This window comes from Erpetoichthys calabaricus (assembly GCF_900747795.2).
Source record: "Erpetoichthys calabaricus chromosome 1 unlocalized genomic scaffold, fErpCal1.3 SUPER_1_unloc_5, whole genome shotgun sequence".
Lineage (NCBI taxonomy): Eukaryota > Metazoa > Chordata > Cladistia > Polypteriformes > Polypteridae > Erpetoichthys > Erpetoichthys calabaricus.
Genome location: NW_026261596.1, coordinates 780696 through 789967, shown reverse-complemented (window position 1 = coordinate 789967; position 9272 = coordinate 780696). Strand labels below are relative to the sequence as shown.

Here is a 9272-nt window from a genome sequence, read left to right as displayed (position 1 = left end):
TCGCATCCCCGTTATACCCTCTGATCTCCCATTTCAATTGAAACGCCTCCAATTTCCAGTAAGTCTCTGCTTCATAATGACAATTAATAAGTCTCAGGGACAGACACTACAAAAGGTTGGCATTGATTTGAGACAAGATTGCTTTTCACATGGCCAACTATACCTTGCATGCTCAAGAGTAAGCTCAGCACACAACTTGATCATATTACAACCGGAGTTGCCGAACTGACAACGTGGTATACAAAGAGATCCTTAACAAATAATTATTGGTATATTTTCCCTCAGTTTAAAAAGGTTTACTTCTTAATAAAAATTTTAAAGCACTACTTTGCCACTGCGAAGCGCGAGTATTTTGCTAGTTGTAAAATACTAGCACGGTGAAATGTTAATTTAGTAAATTGTGCACGATGGTGAAATGTTAAGTCACATCGTGTATTTTGGACTCTCCGTTCACTAGATATGCTAGGCCTTACATCCATCTTATTTTTTGTGTCTTGTTGCCTTTGTTCATTGGAAATTACACCCGGGCATGGGTGCCACACATTTTATTGTTATACTGTATATGTATTTAGAAATGTTTATCTAATTGTTAGTTTTTCTTTGAAGAATGAGAAAATAAAGCAATTTTGTTCTATATGACATTGTTTTTTCTTTCTGAAGTTGCTTTATATAATTTTAATTTAATCCTTTTGCCTTTGTTAATTTCCTTAACAAGCAGTGGAGCAGTGAGATAAGCACTTTGTGTTGCCTGTGCAGTTTTATCACTCCTCAGGTTGGCATGACTGGTCTGCCTCAGGGGTCCTCCCAGTGATGTTGTGTGGAGATTTGTGCTCATGACTGGGTGAGTCTAAGAGGAGGTGGCAGACAAAGAACAATCCATGAATGGCTCTCATGCTATCTTGATCCATTCACACAACTTGTAGAGATTGAATTTCCTCTCAGAAAGGCATCTACAGTGGTATAGAAAAGTTTGGGCACCTTGGGCAAAATTTCTGTTACTGTGAACAGTTAAGTAAGTAAAAGATGACCTGATCTCCAAAAGGCATAAAGTTAAAGATGACAAATTTCTTTAATATTTTAAGCAAGATTACTTTTTTATTTCCATCATTTACCTTTTTAAAATAACGAAAAAGGTAAAAGGGCATGAAGGAAAAGTGTGGGCACCTGCATGGTCCTTAGTAACACCCCATTTGGCACGAATCACAGCCTTTAAACACTTTTTGTGGCCCGCTAAGAGTTTTTCAGTTCTTATTTGGGGGATTTTCACCCACTCATATTTTCAAAAGGCTTCTAGTTCTGTGAGATTCTTGGGCCGTCTTGCATGCATTGCTCTTTTTAGTTCTGTTCACTGTGAAGCCCAGGGCATGTACAGCCACCCTAACCTGACACAGACAGGCAGGATGCAAGTTTCTCCACACAGCACACCTTTATTTACAGGTGAGAAGTGCTTTCTTCGCTCCTCACAAGAGTACAATGTCCACAACACCAAGCACAGTCTTTCTTGCCTCCGGTCCTTTTATCCTCTACTCCTCCTCACAGGTTTTTTCCTTCTTCCTTGCTACTCTGGCCATTGAGTAGTGGTAACTGACCCCTTTTATAGGGCACCCAGATTGACTCCAGGGGCCTCATGCATAATGCCATGCGTAGAATTCACACTAAAACATGCCATACGGACAAAAGCAGAAATGTGCGTATGCACGAAAAAATCCAGGTGCATAAATCTGTGCGCACGCCAACTTCCATGTTCTTGTGCTCCATAAGACACGGTCAGCGTGAAAAGTAACGCACACGCCTGCCAACCACTCCCCAACTCCTCCCAGAATCACGCCTCTTTCAATATGCAAATCAATATAAATAGCCCTTAAGCTCACCGCTCTGTGAAAAGACGATGGCAAAAGCACGGGGGAAAATAGAAGAATTTCAGTGAATACCAAGTGGAGGCAAAGGAAAAAACCTACTATTTGTTGGTTTAAACCGTGATATAAACAACAAAAGGAAGTTGATCGAGTGACGTAGGGAGGTGGAGAAACTCGAAAGTTCACAAAATCGCAGTGCCCAAAATAAAAAGAAATTGTCAGATATCAAAGTTGCCGTGAAAAGGCTAGACGTAGCCCAGCGTCTGAGTGTCCTATAAAAGCTTATTAGGGTACAGAAAAAAAAAATAGGGACACAGTGAGAAAAAAAGCTTGAAATGTCAACTTAATCTCGAAATTTCCACTTTAATCACATAGTTTATTTTGTCATTAAAGTAGAACATCATAAACATCATCTTTAAATCATTTAATTTACTTGTTCCTCAAATCCCACCGTAACTAAAGTAGCACGTTAAATGCTTTGTATTGTATGTGTTCTTCTATGCGCTCTATGTGTGTGAATCACTACGTGCTTCTTAAACGTGCTTTCTCTTCCTCACAGCAGGACACAGAATCCATTACATTCATGATATTACGGCTCTCTGAATAATTAAAATACTGAGATGTATACTTGATATCATTTTCATGATGATAGGAATTAAAGCACGTTATTAAAAATGGGAACACAGTGGCGCACGAGGTTGTTCCTGCCTCCTGCAAGATGCTTGCTGTGCCGTACGCGACCTTCGATGAAATAATTTATTGCAGCTGTATTGTCTCTTTAGAACATACTAACCTCCAATTCTTGTTCTTCCTTTTCTTTCTCCAAGTCACCAATCACCACACAATCAGCTCTGTAATAGATGTCAAGCCATCTGTAAGCTTAGAACGCTAATTCTTCAGACTTTTAAGAAACATTGAAATATCTTTACAGTACATGTTTAATTATTCTATCCATCTATCCATCCAGGGTCACGCCAATCCCAGCAAGAATACAGCACGAGGCAGGAACATTGCTAGCGCTGCGACACCGTGTCCTCACATATTAAATTATTAACAATATAGATTATTTAAATGATGTTAATCCACTATCCTTCTTCCTGCAGCACCTCCTGGTGTGGCGGAAGTGCTGCTAAACAGGGCCCAGTAAACATCCAGGCACCTCCAGGCTTCCATGCTCCAAACCCGAAGCCCTATTGCAAGCCAAGGGGGCTGCCCTCTATCAGTATGGGGGAGACATTATCCAGAATAAGCTCTCTCTCTCTCCCTCTGTCTTTCTGTGCTGAAGGCATCCCTGCTGGGAATGGGCCCATTGTCGTTAATGTTCAGATCAAGGAACAGAGAGCCATGACAAAACTTTAAACGTAGGCCTCTTGAGGAGTCCATTGTGAATTCCGGGGTGCAGTTCAGATCATTATCCTTTTGTAGAAGCCATACTCTTTTCATTTTTAGCTTTTATAGATGGTGTGATGTTTGCTTCAGAATTTTCTAATATTTAATTGAATCCATTCTTCCCTCTACCAGTGAACAGTTCCTGGTGCTCCTGGCTTCAACACAAGCCTGAGACATGATTGATCTTCTCCCATCCTTAACAGTCGGAGACGTTTTCTTGTCATGGAATTCTGTGCCCTTTTCCTCCAAACACACCTTTGCCATTTGGCCAAAAAGTTATTTTTTGACTTCTTCAGTTCACATGGTTTGGTTCCAAAATGCATCAGGCTTGTTTAGATGTTCATCTGCAACCTTTGAATTTTGTGGTGAGGACAAAGAAAATCTTTTTTTTTTGATGGCTCTTCTTTGGAGGTCATATTTCGGATGGTGTTGCTGTACAGTAGAACAGTGCATCACCACTCCAGAGTCTGACTACAAAAGACCTCCAGGAAGCTTTAAGACACAGGGGTTTAGATTTGCCATTCTAGCAATGCTATGAGCAGTTGTCTTGGTCTTCCTGACCTCAACTTGTTTTCCACCATTGCTGTTAACTGCCATCTCTTAATAATGTTACCAACTGAGGAGGTGGCTAATTGAAAACTCTTTGACATCTTCTATAGTCTTTTCCTACTTTGTGACTATAAATTATTTTATTTCTCAGAGTGTTAGACAGCTGCTTAGAGGAGCCCATGGCTGCTGATTGCTGGGAAAGGTTTGAGGAGTCTGAGAATTTATACAGCTTTGAATTTTGCATCACCTGGCCATTCATAATGATGACTGTGAACAAGCCAAAGCCCTAAGGAGCTAATTAGGGTCTGAGATGTTGGGGAAAAGATATCTGAGACCTCCGGTCTCTTGGGGTGCACAAACATTTCTGGGGGTGCTCCTCCTTTCTTCACACTTCAAATCAAAAATAAGACACAAATCCTGTTTAAAATGCGGAAAAGAACGTTTTCTCTTTAACTTTATGGCTTTTGGAGATCAATTGATCTGATATTGACTTAACTATTCACAGTAATAGTTATTTTCATGAGGGGGGGTCCCCACACATTTGCATGTCACTGTATATGAAATGTCATGAAAGTGTTCAACTTGGTAATGCTATGTCTGAAAAGAACCATCCTCTTGCCAGTGTATATCGTGCATACATGTTATAGGACTTAAATCATGTAATCCTAAACTTTCTACTATAAAAAAATTGTGGTGTATCTAAAATGATAAATTGCAATTATTTTTGAGGAATACTCTGTTTTTTTTTTTTTTTTCCTGTCCTGATCATATGTCTGGTTCTTTTCAAACAGTGCCATTATTGACAGCTAAGATACATTTGTTTCCTTAGAGGTTTTCCTGCTTTAACTGCATTGTTGACTGTCGATGTGCTCAGCTGTGTGTTGTACCTAAACGTTTCTCATCAAATTAGTTGCAGGAAATGTCTTTGCTTTAAATACACCACAACTAACAACTAACTTTTTCATTTTAAACTTTACAGAAAACATTCCTATCACATTTCAGGTACTTTAATATATTTCCACACAGCAGTTATTTTCTTCATCAGTTTCCACTCTGTGCACTTTGTCAGTGCTGCACATGTCCTCAGCTTAACATATTCCATGTCATGAAATCGGTAGACCAGTCAACCAACTACAAGCCGATTTCACAATAAACAGCAAAAACTTAATTCAAGACTGATTAATTTGTGTAACACTACTGTTTAATTCAGTCGTATTTCTTCTTTATAGCGCTCTTCATTGAGTGCAGGCTTTGACTGATTGATGTTTGCAGCCATAACAGAGATAATAATTCCATACATGAACACACACAATGGATCAAATAGACAGTAAAACCTGGCAAATTGTAGCTTATTCAACATAAGTAAGTCCTGATAGTTGATACCCTTGAACATTATAATGGTGAGTATAAATGTCACCAGTGTGTCACAAAGGCTACCAGTCCTGGTGTCACCTGCCACTCCCCTGTAGAGTTGAAACACCAACAGCTGTGCTCTTCCTCGGTTTTCTCATCTTCTAATTTTTCTCCGAGGTCACTGCAGTTCTGTAGGCCTGTGCACTGAGGCGTCACTCATCCATTGCTCTCTTTTTCTTTGGTGAATGAAAGAAGACATTTTGTTGTTTACTGTTTTGGTGTCAAGTGGTTTAGTTCAAGTGTGGATAAATGTCAGGACACATTCTAATTATTGAAGGTGCACTTTTCATAGTTGGCATGGCATTCTGTTTTATATAGTACCCTCCATAATTGTGGAGACAAAGAAACATTCTTCTTGCATTTACTCCTTTAATCCACCATTTAAAATTATGAATTAAATAATTCAGATGTAATTAAAGTACAAATTACTGATTTTCATTTAAGGGGATTTGCAAACATTTCAGTCACACCTTGTAGAAATGACAGCACTTTTTCTGAATCGTCCTCCCATTTCAGGGCACTGTAATTTTTGGGACAGTTGGTGCCAGAGGTGTTTGTGATTCCTCAGGTGTGTTTCATTGCTTTAGTCTTGCAGGCCTAAGACACCCCAGCTTACCTCCTACCTACAGACTACCCTTTGGTCTTTGTAGTTGCCATTGTTCAACATGACGGCAAGAGCTGTGCCAATGAAAGTCAAAGAAGCTGGAAATTAATAATGAAATCATTAGAGACATCGGAAAACCTTAAGATTACCCAATTCAACTGTCTGGAATATCAATAACAAGAAAGAACACACTGGTGAGCTCAGTAATCACAAAGAGACTTGTAGGCCAAGTCAGACCTCCACTACTGAACACAACAGATGTTGCTGCAGATTTCATTTTGATCACGACTTGCATACCCTGATGGTAACTATATTGCATGTATCTCTCTACCATCTTAAGTATACCATCCCATACAGATGGCATTACGTGGCTCAGGGTGACTGAGAGATTCCTCACCAGACAGGCAGTTCACACTGAAAAGCCGCCATCGCCAAATAACCCACAGCTGTTAAGACCTGTAAGAGAACTGGGATTGTGTGATTTCTGCATGGTGGTCTCTGTAATGAAGGCTGCAGTTCAGCACTTCAAAGAGGATGACAGTAGGGAGTCTAAATCAGCTAAGTCATCATCATGATCCAAAATGTCATTGTGATACATCAAAACTCACTTCTTGTGTAGCCTGTCAAACATCAGAATGTGAAATGTGCAATGAAATGAGATTTTCTATTCAGTTCTTCGTTTTTCTTACCTGGATTTGCTAAAATGCCAACACAAATAAAGTCTGCATGGGACTTACAAATGCTCAAAACTTGAGGTTACTTTGAGCCAATTTAAATGGCATGTTCTAGTTTTATAAATCCTAACTTTTGCATAAGAAACAGCTTTCATATATGTGGCCGAGCATAAGGAAGTTTTATACACATGGCCCTGGTGAGAAGTTGTAATAGAGAATGTAAAATTAACAAATTAAGTGTGTTTTCCAAGTACAACAAAAGTTTTGTAATTGCTTATGCTGATCAAAGGTTGTTCCTAATTTCATCCATCATGTATTTAATGTGAGTTAATGTTGATAATAAGGCAGCGAATTGAAAATAAGTTTTTTTTTCCCCCCTTCTTGTTTTAAATTTTACACAGGAAAGAAAAATCACTGCAGTGTGGAATGTGGCAGAGAATTCTCTAACAGGAGTGCTCTTCAGAAACACAGGAGAGTTCACACCGGAGAGAAGACATATTGCTGTAATGAATGTGGGAAACAGTATTCACAAATGAGCCATCTTCAGATACACTCGAGAGTTCACACCGGAGAGAAGCCATATTGCTGTAATGAATGTGGGAAACAGTTTTCACATAAAGGCAATCTTCAGAAACACATGAGAGTTCACACCGGAGAGAAGCAGTATTGCTGTAATGAATGTGGTAAACAGTTTTCACAGAGGGCCAGTCTACAGAAACACACGAGAGTTCACACTGGAGAGAAGCCATATTGCTGTAATGAATGTGGTAAACAGTTTTCGCTGATGGCCAGTCTACAGAAACACACGAGAGTTCACACTGGAGAGAAGCCATACTGCTGTAATGAATGTGGTAAACAGTTTTCAGAGATTAGCGGTCTACAGAGACACACTAAAGTTCACACTGGAGAGAAGCCATATTGCTGTAATGAATGTGGTAAACACTTTTCACAGAGGGGCAGTCTACAGAAACACATGAGAGTTCACACTGGAGAGAAGCCGTATTGCTGTAATGAATGTGGTAAACAGTTTTCACAGAGGACCAGTCTACAGAAACACACGAGAGTTCACACTGGAGAGAAGCCATATTGCTGTAATGAATGTGGTAAACAGTTTTCGCTGATGGCCAGTCTACAGAAACACACAAGAGTTCACACTGGAGAGAAGCCATATTGCTGTAATGAATGTGGTAAACAGTTTTCAGAGATGAGCAGTCTTCAGAGACACACTAGAGTTCACACCGGAGAGAAGCCATATTGCTGTAATGAATGTGGCAAACAGTTTTCAGAGAGGAGCAGTCTTCAGAAACACACGAGAGTTCACACGGGAGAGAAGCCATATTGCTGTAATGAATGTGGTAAACAGTTTTCGCTGATGGCCAGTCTACAGAAACACACGAGAGTTCACACTGGAGAGAAGCCATATTGCTGTAATGAATGTGGTAAACAGTTTTCACAGAGGGCCAGTCTTCAGAGACACACTAGAGTTCACACCGAAGAGAAGCCATATTGCTGTAATGAATGTGGTAAACAGTTTTCACTAAAAGGCAATCTTCAGAAACACACAAGAGTTCACACCAGTGAGAAGACATATTGCTGTAATGAATGTGGCAAACAGTTTTCACAAAAAGTTGATCTTCAGAACCACACAAGAGTTCACACTGGAGAGAAGCTATATTGCTGTAATGAATGTGGCAAACAGTTTTCAGAGTCGAGCAATCTTCAGAGACGCACTAGAGTTCACACACGGAGAGAAGCCATATTGCTGCAATGAATGTGGGAAACAGTTTTCACATATGGGCAGTCTTCACAAACACACGAGAGTTCACACTGGAGAGAAGCCATAATGCTGTAATGAATGTGGCAAACAGTTTTCACAGAGGGCCAGTCTACAGAAACACACGAGAGTTCACACTGGAGAGAAGCCATATTGCTGTAATGAATGTGGTAAACAGTTTTCGCTGATGGCCAGTCTACAGAAACACACGAGAGTTCACACTGGAGAGAAGCCATATTGCTGTAATGAATGTGGTAAACAGTTTTCAGAGATGAGCAGTCTTCAGAGACACACTAGAGTTCACACCGGAGAGAAGCCATATTGCTGTAATGAATGTGGCAAACAGTTTTCAGAGAGGAGCATCTTCAGAAACACACGAGAGTTCACACGGGAGAGAAGCCATATTGCTGTAATGAATGTGGTAAACAGTTTTCACTAAAAGGCAATCTTCAGAAACACACAAGAGTTCACACCAGTGAGAGAACATATTGCTGTAATGAATGTGGCAAACAGTTTTCACAAAAAGTTGATCTTCAGAACCACACAAGAGTTCACACTGGAGAGAAGCCATATTGCTGTAATGAATGTGGCAAACAGTTTTCACAAAAAGTTGATCTTCAGAAACACACGAGAGTTCACACCGGAGAGAAGCCATATTGCTGTAATGAATGTGGTAAACAGTTTTCACATATGGGCAGTCTTCACAAACACACGAGAGTTCACACTGGAGAGAAGCCATAATGCTGTAATGAATGTGGCAAACAGTTTTCACAAAAGGATCTTCAGAAACACAAGAGTTCACACTGGAGAAAAGCCATATTGCTATAATGAATGTGGCAAACAGTTTTCAGACTCGAGCAATCTTCAGAGACTCTCTAGAGTTCACACCAGAGAGAAGACCTAGTGCTGTAATGAATGTGGTAAACGGTTTTCAAACATATGGAATTTTCAGAAACACATGAGAGTTCACAACAGAATAAAAAGGGTAGCAGTTCAAAAATCAGTGCAGAAAA

At 39.9% G+C, this 9272-nt stretch overlaps 1 pseudogene; it reads left to right on the top strand.

Annotated features, from left to right (window-relative positions):
- Nucleotides 1-9025, top strand: part of LOC114642639 (zinc finger protein 665-like) — a 19565-nt pseudogene extending 10540 nt beyond the window's left edge.
- Nucleotides 9026-9272: the final 247 nt, after the last annotated feature.